Source organism: Nicotiana tomentosiformis, chromosome 3 (assembly GCF_000390325.3).
Source record: "Nicotiana tomentosiformis chromosome 3, ASM39032v3, whole genome shotgun sequence".
Lineage (NCBI taxonomy): Eukaryota > Viridiplantae > Streptophyta > Magnoliopsida > Solanales > Solanaceae > Nicotiana > Nicotiana tomentosiformis.
In genome coordinates, this window is record NC_090814.1 from 119,657,504 (window position 1) to 119,673,513 (window position 16,010).

At 40.4% G+C, this 16,010-nt stretch overlaps 1 non-coding gene across 1 annotated transcript; it reads left to right on the forward strand.

The window, feature by feature from the left end:
• Positions 1-1,405: 1,405 nt before the first annotated feature.
• LOC117275808 (small nucleolar RNA R71) lies at positions 1,406-1,512 on the forward strand. Its single transcript, XR_004506019.1, has one exon. It is a non-coding gene; the product is annotated as a small nucleolar RNA R71 (small nucleolar RNA).
• The last annotated feature ends 14,498 nt before the right edge of the window (positions 1,513-16,010 follow it).

The window sequence follows — 16,010 nt, forward strand, 5'->3', positions numbered from 1 at the left end:
TAATGAAATCAACAGGGAATATGAAAGAACCCACCCGAACTAACACATCTTGAATTGAGTACTCCTTCAGGATGAGCAAGGGAGCGATATGCCAACTGTAAAATCACTGTGGTTGGGCGCGGCTCACCAAACACCAGCTGTCTGAACATAGATATCGACATTAAATTGATGCTCGCCCAAAGATCACACAGATCTCGCTCGACTGCGTGCTTACCAACCGAGATTTGGATAGTGAAACTACCTGGATCCTTTAATTTCTGAGGTAGCTTGCTTTGAATTTTTGAGGTACATTCTTCAGTAAGTACCACAGACTCAAGCTCTGCCAAACTCCTCTTATTTGCCACTATGTCCTCGATGTATTTGGCATATTTGGGCGCTTCTTGCAAGATGTCTATCAACGGAATATTATTTTGCACCTGCTTTAAAATATCAAGAAATATTTTATAAGCAGCATTATCCTTCACTTTCTGCAATCTCTGAGGGAATGGGGGGTGGTGGCCTCACAACTAATGGAAGGGGTTGCTTTGCCACCGCTTCTTCAGCTGGCTTCTCTGACTCTTTTTCCTTTTCTGATTCTGCTTCTATGGTAGCCGATTTCTCGTTAAAGGTCACTTGTTTTCTCTTTTTTGATGGGACTTCTTCTAACTGTCTCATATTCCTCAATGACACATCATTTATAGATGCCTTAGGATTAGCCTCAGTGTCTCTTGGAAGAGCTTCAACTGGTCGAGTATTTTGGGCACTAGCAAGTTGCCCCATTTGTCGCTCCAAATTTCTCATCGCTAATGCTTGGTCCTGCTGGTCCGCCATCAATTTCTTTAGCATCTTCTTAATGTGACTTGTCGGGTTTGTAGGTTTTTTAGCCTGTGGTGGTCTATATTGTTGTCGAGGAGCTTGTGGCAGGTACTGATTCTGAGCATCTTGGTTTCCACCCCAAGAGAATTTTGGGTAGTTCCTCCAGGTAGAATTGTAAATGTTCCCATACTGGTTTGTCTGGCCCCTATTTTCATTACCCAGGAAACAAACAGACTCTGGATTAGTTGGCCATAAGTCGCTCGTGTGACCCTCTCCACAAACTTCACAAAATATATGCACTTGTTGCACTGGCTGAGCTTGTTACTTGTTAATAACCAAAGTCATCTTATTGACTTGGTTGGCCAATGTGGCAACCTGCGCTGATAATGCAGAAAAAACGTCTAACTCGAGGACCCTTGCGGAGTTTTGAACTGTGTTTCTACCCATCTCTCCTTGCAAATCAGGATTATTTTTGGAGAATTTGTTCAATAATGCATATATCTCATCGAAGTGTTTCTCCAACACTTGAGCTCCCTATGCAGTGTCCACCACAGTTTTTGTCTCTGGATGGAGCCCTTCTATGAAGGTGTGAGCTAACATTTCATTTGTCTGGTTGTGATGAGGACAGTCTTTGAGCAGCCCCTTGAACCTTTCCCAAGATGAATATAAAGACTCTCTTGATTTCTATTTAAAGGTGGCTATCTTACTTCTGATCATTGCAGTTTTACCTGAAGGAAAGGACCGTGTCAAAAAGATCCTCGACAGATCATTTCATGATATAATAGAATTAGTTGGTTCCGCCTTTAACCATCGCTTTGCTTCGCCCAACAGAGAAAACAGGAACAATGTGTGCCTCACATAATCTGGAGTGACTCCGTTACTAATATAAGTATCACTAATCTCCAATAATTTCAAGATGTGTTGTTGTGGATCCTCGTGTGGAAGACCCATAAACTGCCCATTCGTATGTAGTAGCTGGATCATGCTCTATTTCAGCTCAAAGTGCCCAGTGATTCTGTGCTTCACAATGTTGGAGGTGACATTAGCAATATCGTCACCTCTTGAACAGCCATATGATGCTCCTTTGCCATGTTCACAATTAGTTGAACAAGTGCCTAAATATTTTTTGCGTCCCTTGCTTCCCTCAACCTACTGTGAAATATTCTCTCAGGTTCGGGGTCAAAGCCTTGAAGTCTATCCTGGCTTCTGACCCTTCATATTAAATCAAAGTTCTTGAGACCAGAGCAACCAATAAGAAATGTTAGAATTGACGAAATTAACAACTAAAGTAAAAACTAGAAAGTAGTCAATATTCAACTTCCCGACAACCGCGCCAAAAACTTGTTGCTCCCAAACACACACGCAAGTATATGTGGTCGTACAAGTAATAAAGTGATAAATCGAGTGTCGAACATCAAGTCATGGACGAGACTCAGAAGATGAACGAACATAATAATAGCAGCTATATTAATGACTGCTCCAACTACCGAGAAGAGATCTATTGGGCTGATGATGTGCTCCTAGATATTGACGATTTTGGTGATATAATATGCTGTTGATCTTCACAATCTTGAATAATGAATGGTGGAACCAGAGCGCACGGAAGGAGTGAGCAGCAATCAGTTTACCATTTTATTGAATGAAGTTTACTCATGGAACTTATAGAAAAGTAGAGCTTCTAGCTAGGTAATAGTGTCTCATCGGACGAACAAATTTCTTAAGAGAAGCTTGCCAGAAGATTTTACTTGTATTCATGTATATGGAGTATCACTTAATAATTTTGCTATTATTTTACCTATATTATTCCTCTAGTATATCTTGTTCATTTCGCTGAAAACAATTATCTTTTGTTGTTTCGATTGCATCTTATGAGGAAAGATATGAAACATATCTGCGCTTTGAGTGAGAAAAAATATATCTTACTTTCACACATACACACAACACCATCTTACTACAGTTTCTTAAATTTTTTTTGAACACCTAACAATTTGACCCATTATAAGTACTATACAGTACTTTCTACATCATTGCTCGTGATATCGCGATGAATCTCTCTTAATTAACTTACATGTTGTAAAGGGTTTCATCCATCAAGCTATGCCCTCTGATTTAGTTTACATGTACAATCTAGTATCCCACATATATGAATTTCTTATCATGTTCTTACTAGTTTCTCTGATTTTGTATACATTAATACATATATATACGCGTAATCAATTTTGGTGCAGGCTTTAATTTTGTAAATCCCTAAAGTTTTTTATTTTTGTCCGCATATTCAGAGGAGCGGCAGAACTGGTCCATATCAGGGATTGTTGACGTTTTGATTATTATTTAACTTGTAACCTAATATATGGTCAAGTTTACGATTTTAAACTTGTCATTAAACACTGACAAATTGAACAAGTTTGAACCCCAGTCCGAATAATTGTCAAGTACAAGAAGCCCATTTAAATTTTCTCTAGGTAGATTCAGAATACAGTGTAACATGGGTAATCTGATTCCTATCTGTTTTCTATGTTGTCTCCATTTCCCCAAGTTCTTATAACTTGGATGGATGATGATGTGTCCCATACTAATATCAATGGCTTATGTTTACTTAATGAAAAACACATCTTAACCATGATTACAATAAATGAATATTTCCATACATTTGCTACCAAATGTTTTGGCGATCCCTCAATTATGGAAATTGGCAACATATTGTTTCATATCTGACGTCGTCTTCAAAGATAGGTCTAGTGAGTAGAAGAAGTGCAGAAGCGTCCATGACTGTGTTCGCACAGTTTACACGTAATTTTCTAAATGGAAAAGCTACTCTATATCAATCTGTTAGGAACAAATGCTTCTCCCATTTAGTATATGCTTCATGTCGTTGCCAAATATCTGGCCGTAAATAATTATTTTGAGGCACACCAACTTTGAGTTCAACTTTGGTCACTTACCATAGATTATAAGTCGATGTCAATCTTGTTGTTATCTTAAAAAATATAGGTCTGACGATATTAACTGTACTTGATTTCCTTGGTTTGAATTTGATAAATTTTCTCTGCTGCCAAGATTGTTGGGATTAAATAAATTTTGGGCGATAAAAAATAATTTTAGGTGCATAGATAGAAAAAGTAGAGGAAATATCAGCAGTTAAAGGGAAATATTCAATATCAACTAAGTTCTAACCATGGTTAAGATTTGGTTTTAGTTAATTAAATACAGACCATTAATAAATATTAAAATGTGACATGTGTCACTCAACTAAGTAAGAACTTGAGGAAATGAAGAGGAGCCAAATATTAATGACTGGAGAATTGTTTTTGGAAGCAAAGAGAAAACAAAATCTAAAAGCTCATAATCTGTGAATAACAAATTGTAAATTTGTTTATTTTGTGATTATGTGTAACATTCAATAATAATGCTATATTGAAAACTCAAATTTTCGAATTTCCAATCAAAAATTTTGAAGAGTTGTATTTAGTAAAGTTGTCTATAATAAACTAGTTTTGACTCATTGCGCGTTGCACAATACTCCGTTATATATATCGCGAAATATTTTTATTGCAAAATGTAGGAATCTATTTTATGATCTTTTTTGAATTATTTGTTCGTGTTTTTTATGGATAAGGTATGCATAATGATTTGTTTCAAATTAATTCCAAAGAAAAGGCTGTTTCAAGAAGTGTATATATGCAATATGCTAAGTTCTGAAATTTTGAGCTAGCCCATGATCCGATTTAAGCTGAAAAAATGATACATTTTTGTCTTCTTTGGTTTATGGGGTAAATTAAATATCTTTTTCATTTCTTGTGAAAAATCTGTTAATTTAGAAATTTTATATTTAATGTAACCCATTATTTTTTTTAATTAATCCATCTACCCGGGCTTTCACCTCCCGTGGTGATGGGGTTTTTGGACAAGACCCCTGCTTTATCATCCAATAATAACAACGAAACCGAAACCTTAATGACAGAAATGCTTAAGGCCTCAAAAAGAGATCTTTTTTATTTATTTATACAATTTACGCCATTAGAAGGCATAGTCCTTATATTACTCACAAAAAACAAATTACATCATAACAGAGGAGGGCATCAACCTAGCCTATGTTTAACAAAAAACCCCTATAATAATAACGTCACAATCCAAAATCTGCATGTCGTGATGGTGCCTATCTCAATACTAGGCAAGCCGACAATCTCAATAAACCACAAATTCTCTTAGGTTTGAAAACATAATATTTGAATTCAATAGAAAATCCCACAAATACTGATATAAATATACTCCCAAAACTCGGTGTCACTCACTAAATGAGCATCTAAATAATATCAAAGTCTGACTGATAAAAATATTGTCTTAAACTATAGAACAGTACAATAACTGAAAAGAAAAGAGTCAAGGTCAGCGGACGCCAAGCAGCTACTTTGATAATCTCTAACTGGTAACACTCTGAGATCTAACAGTCGCCGTATCCGGAAGCACCTAGATCTACACATGAGGTGCAAAGTGTAATATGAGTACAACCAACTCAATCAGTAACAAGACTAACCTTTGGGCTGAAAGTAGTGCTGAGCTCAGTAGGTACAGTCCATTATAGAAATAACAGTACAGAAATGTAGGCATTCTTTCAAGTTCAACAGTTAAACTTAGTACAAGAAAAATAATTCAATACTGATTTATATGAGAAATATGTCATCTTAGTGAAAAACCTCTTGTACTCACGATCACAAATTACTCGGTCACTCAGTACTGTGTATGGCCAATCTAGCCCATGGAAGTTCTATCCCGTATATATATACATCAATTGATAGTCGGTGACTCAGTACTGTATAAGGCCAATCCAGCCCAGGGGTAAATTTATCCCCAAGTTTAGATGACTCGAACAAGATCCATGTCCAGGGAAAATTCATCACAATTATAAATAAATAAGGCAAGTCCATGCCGTGGGAAGTCCATCCCGAACATATATAAATAAATAAGGCAAGTCCATGCCCGGGGAAGTCCATCCCGAATATAAATCACCTACGCTCACTAGGGAGTGCAGACTCCAGAGGGGCTCTTTTAGCCCAAGCGTGATATAAAGCCGATATGGCCTGCTGCAGGCAGGCAACCCCGATCCATATAATGATAAAGCTGATATGGCCTACTGCAAGCGAGCAACCCCGATCCATATAATAATAATATATATAAAGCCAATATGGCCTGTTGCAGGCCGGCAACCCCGATCCCATAAATATCCTCAAAATGGATGAACATGACTGAGTATAAAATGTATATTTTTAAATAATTAAATTCAACAGCAAGTCCCAAAATATCGACACGTAGCCTAAACATGATCTTTAATACGAGTCTCAGCTCAATTTCCTTAACCCGTAGAGAATATTCAGATAATAACATGATTCTTTAATTTTACAACTCCACAGAATTTATTCAAGTCACCATTTCTATGGTGCACACCCACACGCTCGTCAACTAGAATGTGCGTCACCTCCAACAATTGATATAACACAAAATTCGGGGATTCATACCCTTAGAACTAAGTTTAGAAATGCTACTTACCTCAAAACCGCTTAATTCTTTATTCCGCTATGCCTTTGCCTCGCGAATTGGCGTCTGAAGGCCTCGTATCTAGTCATAATTATTTCGATTCAGTCAATACAAATCATAGGAATTTATTCCATATGAAAATACTAATTTTTCCAACAAAATCCGAAATTTAACTCAAAAATTGCATGTGGGGACCACGTCTCGGAACCAGACAAAAGTTACAAAATATGAACGCTTATTTAACCACGAGTCCAACCATATTAAAATTACTAAATTCTGACATCAACTCGACCTTCAAATCTTAAATGCTTATTTTAAAATCCCTAGGCCCAAATCCTCTAATTTCACCTAAAAAACACGTAATCTAGTCGAAATACTCAACGATAATCCAATAATATTGACTAACAATGATCACAAGTGACTTACCTCAAGTTTTTCCATGAATTCCCTCTAACAATCGCCCCAAAACTGTGTTGGAAATGTCCAAAAATGGCAAAACTAGGAACCCCTTCGAAATGTATACTGTCCAGGGGTTCCGCACCTGCGACTCACTTAGCCGCTTTTGCGGTCTCGCCCGTGCGAGAAACCAACCGCTTCTGCGGTTTGCCAAGGCTGGCCTCCCTACGCTTCTGCGGTCGCCATGCCACTTCTGCGGGCTCGCTTTTGCGAGGAACAAGCCGCTTCTGCCTTCTTTGCGCTTCTACGGTCGCAGATGCGATGCCGCTTCTGCGGACCATCTGCTTGCTTCTGCGACCTCTACCTCATCCACACCTGCTCGCTTCTACGATAATGCACACGCTTCTGCGAGCTCACACCTGTGAGCCAAATTCCGCAAGTGCGATTGCATCAGAAGGCAAAAATTTCCATATTTCTTCCAAGTTCAAAATTTAGTCCGTTTGCCATCCGAAACTCACCCGAGGCCCTCGGGACATCAACCAAATACACCAACCAGTCCTAAAACATCATACGAACTTAGTCAAAACATCAAATCACATCAAACAACGCTAAAACCATAAATCATACCCCAATTCAAGCTTAATGAAAATAAGAATTTTTCAACTTCTACATTCAACGCCGAAACATATGAAATCAAGTCCGATTGACCTAAAATTTTGCACACACGTCATAAATGACATAACGGACCTATGAAATTTTTCAGAACTCGATTCCTACTCTGATATAAAAAAGTCAACTCCCCAGTCAAACTTCCAAACTTAAATTTCTATTTTAGCCATTTCAAGCCTAATTTAGCTACGGGCTTCCAAATAATTTTTCGGACACGCTCCTAAGTCTAAAAGCACCATACGGATCTATTGGAATCATCAAAACTTTATTCCGGGGTCATTTACACATAGGTCGACATCCAACCAACCTTTTCAACTTAAGTTTAAAACTTTGGAACTAAGTGTTCCTATTCATTCCAAGACCTCACCGGACCCGAAATAATTACCCCGGCAAGTCATATAATAGTTGTAAAGCACAAATTGAGCAGTAATTAGGAAAGCTGGGTTGTAATAGTCAAAACAACCAGTCGGGTCATTACATTCTCCCCCTCTTAAACAAACGTTCGTCCTCGAACAGGTTTAGAATTATACCTGGAACCTCAAATAGGTGTAGATATTTGCTCCGCATCTCCCACTCAGTCTCCTAAGTAGCTTCTCCGACTGGTTGGCCTCTCCACTGTACTTTCACTAAAGTTATGTTCTTTGATCTCAACTTTCGAACCTGCCAGTCTAAAATGGCCACCGGCTCCACATCATAAGTCAAATAGCCATACAACTGCACTGTACTTAAATCCAAAACATGAGACGGTTCTCCGACATACTTCCGGAGCATGGATACATGAAACACTAGATGAACACCCAATTGACTAGGTGGCAATGCAAGTTCATAAGCCACCTCTCCAATCTTCTTAAGTATTTCAAAAGGCCCAATATACCTAGGACTCAACTTGCCCTTCTTCCCAAACCTCATAACACCATTCATAGGTGAAACTCAGAGTAGTACCTTCTCTCCTACCATGTAAGCAACATCGCGAACCTTCCGGTCGGCATAACTCTTCTATCTAGACTGCATCGTGCGAAGTGGATCCTGAATCAATTTAACCTTCTCCAAAGCATCCTGAACCAAATCAGTACCCAATAGCCTAGCCTCACTCAGCTCAAACTAACCCACCGGAGACCGACACCGTCTCCCATATAAAGCCTCAAACAGAGTCATCTGAATGCTCGATTGGTAGCTGTTATTGTAAGAAAACTCCTCCAGTGGCAGAAACTGATCCCAAGAACCCCCAAAATCTATAACACAAAGTGTATCATATCTTCCAATATCTGAATAGTGCACTCGAACTGTCCGTCTGTCTGAGGGTGAAATATTGTACTAAATTGAACCTGTGTACCTAATTCTGGCTGCAATGCTCTCTAAAACATGATGTAAACTGCGTGCCCCGATCTGAAATGATGGACACTGGCACTCCGTGTAGGCGAACATTCTCACGGATATAAATCTCAGCCAACCGCTCCGAGGAATAAGTAGTACCAACTGGAATAAAATGTGCGGACTTGGTCAACCGATCTACAATCACCCAAACAGCATCAAACTTCTTCAAAGTCCATGGGTATCCAACTAAGAAGTCCATGGTAATACGCTCCCACTTCCACTCTGGAATTTCAAGTTTCTGAAGCAATTCGCCCGGTCTCTGATGCTCGTACTTCACCTATTGACAATTTAAACACTGAGCTACCAACCCTACTATATCTTTCTTCATTCTTCTCCACCAATAGTGCTGCCTCAAGTCATGATACATCTTTGCAGGACCCGGATGAATGGAATACCGTGAACTGTGGGCTTCTTCAAGAATCAATTCGCGCAGACCATCTACATTTGGCACACAAATACGACCATGCATCCTCAATACCCCATCATCCCCAATAGTAACATCTCTGGTATCACCGTGCTGAACCGTGTCCTTAATGACAAGAAAATAGGGATTATCATACTGACGCTCTCTGATGTGGTCATATAAGGAACACCGAGAAACTACACAAGCTAGAACTAGGCTGGGCTCCGAAATATCTAATCTCACAAACCAGTTAGCCAAGGCCTGAACATCAACTGCAACAGGCCTTTCACCAATAGGAATGAATGCAAGGCTACCCATATTCACCTCCTTCCTACTCAAGGCATCGGCCGCCATATTGGCCTTCTCGGGATGATACAGAATAGTGATATCATAGTCCTTTAGCAACTCCAACCACCTGCGCTGCCTCAAATTTAGATCCTTCTATTTGAATAAGTGCTGAAGACCCCGATGATCTGTAAATACCTCACAAGACACACCATAGAGATAGTGCCTCCAAATTTTTAATGCATGAATAATGGCTGCCAATTCTAAATCATGAACAGGGTAGTTATTTTCATGTGGCTTCAACTGACGCGAAGCATAAACAATCACTATACCCTACTGAATTAAGACACACCCAATACCGATCCGAGAAACATCACAATACACTGTATATGAGCCTAAAACTGAAGTCAAAACTAGAACTGGAGCTGTGGTCAAGGTAGTCTTGAGCTTCTGAAAGCTCTCTTTACAATCATCCGACCACCTGGATGGAGCACCTTTTCAGGTCAATTTAGTCAAGGGCGATGCAATAGACGAGAAGCCCTCCACAAAGCGACGATAAATAACCAGCCAAGCCAAGAAAACTCTGAATATCAGTAGCTGAAGATGGCCAGTGCCAACTCTAATCTGCCTCTATTTTCTTCGAATCCACCTTAATTCTTTCACTGGACACTATGTGTCCCAAGAATGCCACTGAACTAAGCTAGAACTCACACTTGGAGAATTTGGCATGAAATTTCTCCTCCCTCAGTCTCTGTAGTACAATACTCAAATGTTGTGCGTTTTCCTCCTGGCTACGTGAGTACACCAGGATATTATAAATCAATACCATGATAAACAAATCAAGATACAGTTGGAATACACTATTCATCAAGGGCATAAATGCTGCTGGGGCGTTGGTCAACCCAAAAGACATCATGAGGAATTTATAGTGATCATAGCGGGTCCTGAATACCGTATTTAGAATATTCGAGTCCCAAATTTTTAGCTGGTAATACCCGGATCTCAAATCAATTTTGGAGAATACCCTCGCTCCCTGAAGCTGGAGAAATAAATCATCAATACGCGGCAAAGGATACTTATTCTTGATTGTAACTTTGTTCAAGTGCCTATAGTCGATACACAGCCGCATAGTACCATGTTTCATTTTTACAAATAGAACTGGTGCACCCCAAGGTGACACACTATGCCTAATAAACCCCTTATAAAGAAGTTCCTGAAGTTGTTCTTTCAATTTTTTCAATTCAGCTGGTGCCATACGATACGGAGGAATAGAAATGGGCTGAGTGCCCAACACCAAGTCAATACATCCAAAAAATCCCACACTACCGGTACAGAATCAATAGTAGGAGTGGTTGCATTAACATCTCTCACAAAGGTCAAATATGACAAACACCACTTCCCAACCATACGTTGAGCCTTCAAGTAAGAAATTACCCTGCCGGGAACATAATCTGGAGAACCTCTTCACTCGACCTTTGGCAATCCTTATATCGCCAACGTCACCGTTTTTGTGTGATAGTATAGAATAGCATGACATGGAGACAATCAATCCATACCCAAGATTACATCGAAATCAACCAAACTAAGCAATAAGAGATCCACTCTAGTCTTCAGTCCCCCAATAATTACCACACACGATCGATACACACGGTCCACAATAATAGTATCGCCCACCGGCGTAGATAGACGAACAGGTGAAACTAAGGACTCATGGTGCATATAGAGATAATGAGTAAAGTACGATGATACATACGAATAAGTAGAACCAGGGTCAAATAATGTAGAAGCTTCACTGTGGCACACTGAAACAATACTTGTGATCACTACATCTGAAGCAACGGCATCTGGCCTAGCAGGAAAAGCATAAAATCGGGCCTGACTGCCACCTGATCGGCCTCCCCCTCTTGGGCAACCCCTAGCAGACTGAGCCCCACCTCGAGCTGGCTAGGTGGGTGGTGGAGCAACTGCTACAGGAGTCGTAGCCTAACTCCTCTGCTGAACTGGACCTCACGTAAGGCGGGGACAATATTTCCTCACATGACCCAACTCTCCACACTCATAATAATCCCTCTCGAAAAATGGCGTCGAGTTCTAAGGCGGACCTCGAGAACCATAAGAACCTAGTACAGATGAACCCTGAACTGATGGTACACGAGATGAACTCTGAGCTGGAAGTGCACCAAGAAAAGACAGACTATGTTGAGCATTGTATGAACCATGGCTAGTTGATGTTCCACGATGAGCTGAACAAGCCATCTGAGCGGGCCTATAAGGACGACACCTGTTATGATAGGGCTGTCCCCCAGAAGGAACACCGTTGGAATTACCCGGACCACGAGACCTCTTGGACTCCCTCTCCTCATGCTTCTGAGTATGAACCATCTCTAGTCATCGAGCACAGTCTACCATATCGTCGAATTTAGCACCTACTATATTCCCCAGAGTCATAATAAAACGGAACTGCTGGTTGAGGCCATTAATGAACCCCATGATTTTCTTTCTCTCAGTGGGAACCATCTAAACTGCATGACGAGCCAATTCTAAAAACCGCATCTCATACTAAGTCACAGACAAGTCATCGTGACGTAAATACTCGAACTGTCTACGTAGTTCCTCTCTGTGGGTCTGTGGCACAAACTTCTCCAGAAATAATACGGAGAACTCATGCCATGATAGTGGTGCTGCACCCACTGGTCTGATCTTCTCATAAGTCTCCCAATATCGGAAGGTTGCCCCAGAAAACTGAAAAGTAGTGACCGAGACCCCACTAGTCACCAGAATACCCGCTGTTCGAAGCATCAACTGGCACTTATCAAGTAAACCCAGAGCATCCTCTGACTCAGTACCGCTAAATGGTGGAGGTCGAAACCTCCCAAATCTCTCAAGTCTCCTCTGCTCATCATCGGCCATAACGGGCTGGACTGGTGGTGCCCCCGGTATCTGAAGTCCCTGTACTACCTGGTCTGGAGTACGGGCAATAGGGGTATGAGTACCTCCCCCGGCCTGAGAAGTGGCTGGTGTGGCCTGAGCCGAAACCACCTGAGCAAGGTAGTGCAAGTAGTCAAAATCTGAGCTAAAGCCTCCTAAAGGCCTGGAATCACAGCTGGTGCCTGAGTTGGTCCTGTCAGCTCAGCTATATCTGGAATATGCTCCTAAGCTGGAGCAACTGGTGGTGCTACAGGTGCTGCTCCAACTGCTGTACGAGCTACACCTCGACCTCTACCTCGGCCCTGGCCTCTACCACGGCCTCGGGCTCTCGTAACCCTAACTGGTGGCATTGGTGGCTGACCGTCCGATCCGGTAGTATGTATCCGCACCATCTGTGAGAGAATAGAATAACAAAATTTTAATTTCTGGAATCAACAAGTTCGCACGACAGAATACAAGAAAGTGAAATTTTTCCTAAGGTTTCGGCAGCCTCTCGAAGATAAGTATAGACGTCTCCGTACCGATCCGCAAGACTCTATTAAACCTGCTCATGACTTGTGAGACCTATGTAACCTAGGCTCTCATACCAACTTGTCACGACCCAAAATCTGCATGTCGTGATGGCGCCTATCTCAATACTAGGGAAGCCGACAATCTCAATAAACTACAAATTCTCTTAGGTTTGAAAACATAATATTTGAATTCAATAGAAAATCCCACAAATACTGATATAAATATACTCCCAAAATTCGGTGTCACTCAGTACATGAACATCTAAATGATAACAAAGTTTGACTAATAAAAACAATGTCTGAAACTATAGAACAGTACAATAACTGAAAGGAAAAGAGCCAAGGTCAGTGGACGCCAAGCAGCTACCTTGATAGTCTCCAACTGGTAACACTCTAAGATCTAACAGTCGCCGTATCCGGAAGCATCTAGATCTGCACACGAGGTGCAGAGTGTAGTATGAGTACAACCAACTCAATAAGTAACAACACTAACCTTTGGGTTGAAAGTAGTGACGAGCTCAGCAGGTACAGTCCATTATAGAAATAACAGTACATAAATGTAGGCATGCTTTCAAGTTCAACAGTTAAACTCAATACAAGAAAAATAGCTCAATACTGATTGATATGAGGAATATGACATCTCAGTGGAAAACCTCATGTACTCACGATCACAAATTACTCGGTCACTCAGTACTGTGTATGGCCAATCCAGCCTATGGAAGTTCCACCCCGTATATATATACATCAACTGACAGTCAGTGACTCAGTACCGTATAAGGCCAATCCAGCCTAGGGGTAAATTTATCCCCAAATTTAGATGACTCGGACAAGATCTATGTCTAAGGAAAATTCATCACAATTATAAATAAATAATGCAAGTCCATCCCGAACATAAATAAATAAATAAGGCAAGTCCATGCCTTGGGAAGTCCATCCCAAATATAAATCATCTACGCTCACTATGGGAGGTGCAGACTCCGGAGGGGCTCCATCAGCCCAAGCGTGATATAAAGCCGATATGGCCAGCTGCAGGCGGGCAGCCCCGATCCATATAATGATAAAGCCGATATGTCCTGCTGCAGGCAGGCAGCCCCGATCCATATAATAATAATATATATAAAGCAAATACCGCCTACTGCAGGCGGGCAGCCCCGATCCTATAAATATCCTCACAATGGATGAACATGACTAAGTATGAAATGTATATTTTTAAACAATTAAATTCAACAACAAGACCCAAAATATCGGCAAGTAGCCTAAACAAGATCTTTAATACGAGTCTCAGCTCAATTTCCCTAACCCGTGGAGAATATTTGGATAATATCATGATTCTTTAATTTTACAACTCCACATAATTTATTCAAGTCACCATTTCTATGGTGTATGCCCACACATGTGCGTCACCTCCAACAATTGATATAAAACAAAATTCGGGGATTCATACACTCAGAACCAAGTTCAGAAATGTTACTTACCTCAAAATAGCGTAATTCTTTATTCTGATATGCCTTTGCCTGACGAATTGGCCTTAGAAAGCCTCGTATCTAGTCACAATTAATTCGATTCACTCAATACAAATCATAGGAATTTATTCCATATGAAAATACTAATTTTTCCAATAAAATCCGAAATTTAACTCAAACATCGCCTGTGGGGCCCATGTCTCGGATCCCGAAAAATGTTACAAAATATGAACGCCCATTCAACTACGAGTCCAACCATACTAAATTTACCAAATTCCGACATCAACTCGACCTCCAATTCTTAAATTATTATTTTGAAATCCCTAGGCCTAAATCCTCTAATTTCACCTCAAAAATATGTAATCTAGTTGAAATATTCATTGATAATATAATATTATTGACTAACAATGATCACAAGTGACTTACTTCATATTTTCCTATGAATTCACTCTGAAAATTGCCCCAAAACAGTGTGGGAAATGTCCAAAAATGGCAAAACTCGGAACCCCTTCGAAATATATATTGTCCAGGGGTTCCGCTCCTGCGACTCATTTAACCGCTTCTGCGGTCTCGCAGGTGTGAGAAACCAACAGCTTCTGTGGTTTGACAAGGCTGGCTTCCCTTCACTTTTGTGGGCGCCATCCCGCTTCTGCGGGCTCGCTTCTGCGAGTAACAAGCCGCTTCTGCGACCTTTGCGCTTCTGCGATCGCACAATCGCAGATGCAACGCCGCTTCTACGGACCATCTGCTTGCTTTTGCGACCTCTGACTCAACCCACCCCTGGTCGCTTCTGCGATGAAGCACACACTTCTACGAGCTCAAACCCGTGAACCAAATTCCGCAGGTGCGATTGCATTAGAAGGCAAAAAAATTCAGACTTCTTCCAAGTCCAAAATTTAGTTTTTTAACCTTCTGAAACTCACCCGAGGCCCCTAAGACCTCAACCAAATACACCAACCAGTCCTAAAACATCATACGAAATTAGTCAAAATCTCAGATCACATCAAACAACGCTAAAACCACGAATCATACCCCAATTCAAGCTTAATGAAACTAAGAATTTTTCAACTTCTACATTCGACGCTGAAACCTATCAAATCAAGTCCGATTGACCTCAAATTTTGAACACAAGTCATAAATGACATAACAGACCTATTCAAATTTTCAGAACTAGATTCCAACTCCGATATCAAAAAGTCAACTCCCCGATCAAACTTCCAAACTTAAATTTCTATTTTAGCCATTTCAAGCCTAATTTAGCTACAGGCTTCCAAATCATTTTTCGGACACACTCCTAAGTCCAAAAGCATCATATGGAGCTATTGGAATCATCAAAACTTTATTCCGGGGTCATTTACACATAGGTCGACATCTAACCAACCTTTTCAACTTAAGTTTTAAACTTTGAAACTAAGTGTTCCCATTCATTCCAAGACTTCACCGAACCTGAACCAATTACTCCAGCAAGTCATATAACAACTGTAAATCACAAATTGAGCAATAATTGGGGGAACAGGGCTGTAATACTCAAAATGACTGGTTGGGTCATTACAAATAACCAGGGTCGTATACAAGTACAAAGATCCATAATCTAAGTTATATACACTCCTATGATCCTATACAAGATTACTACCCTTGTATATCCAATTTATC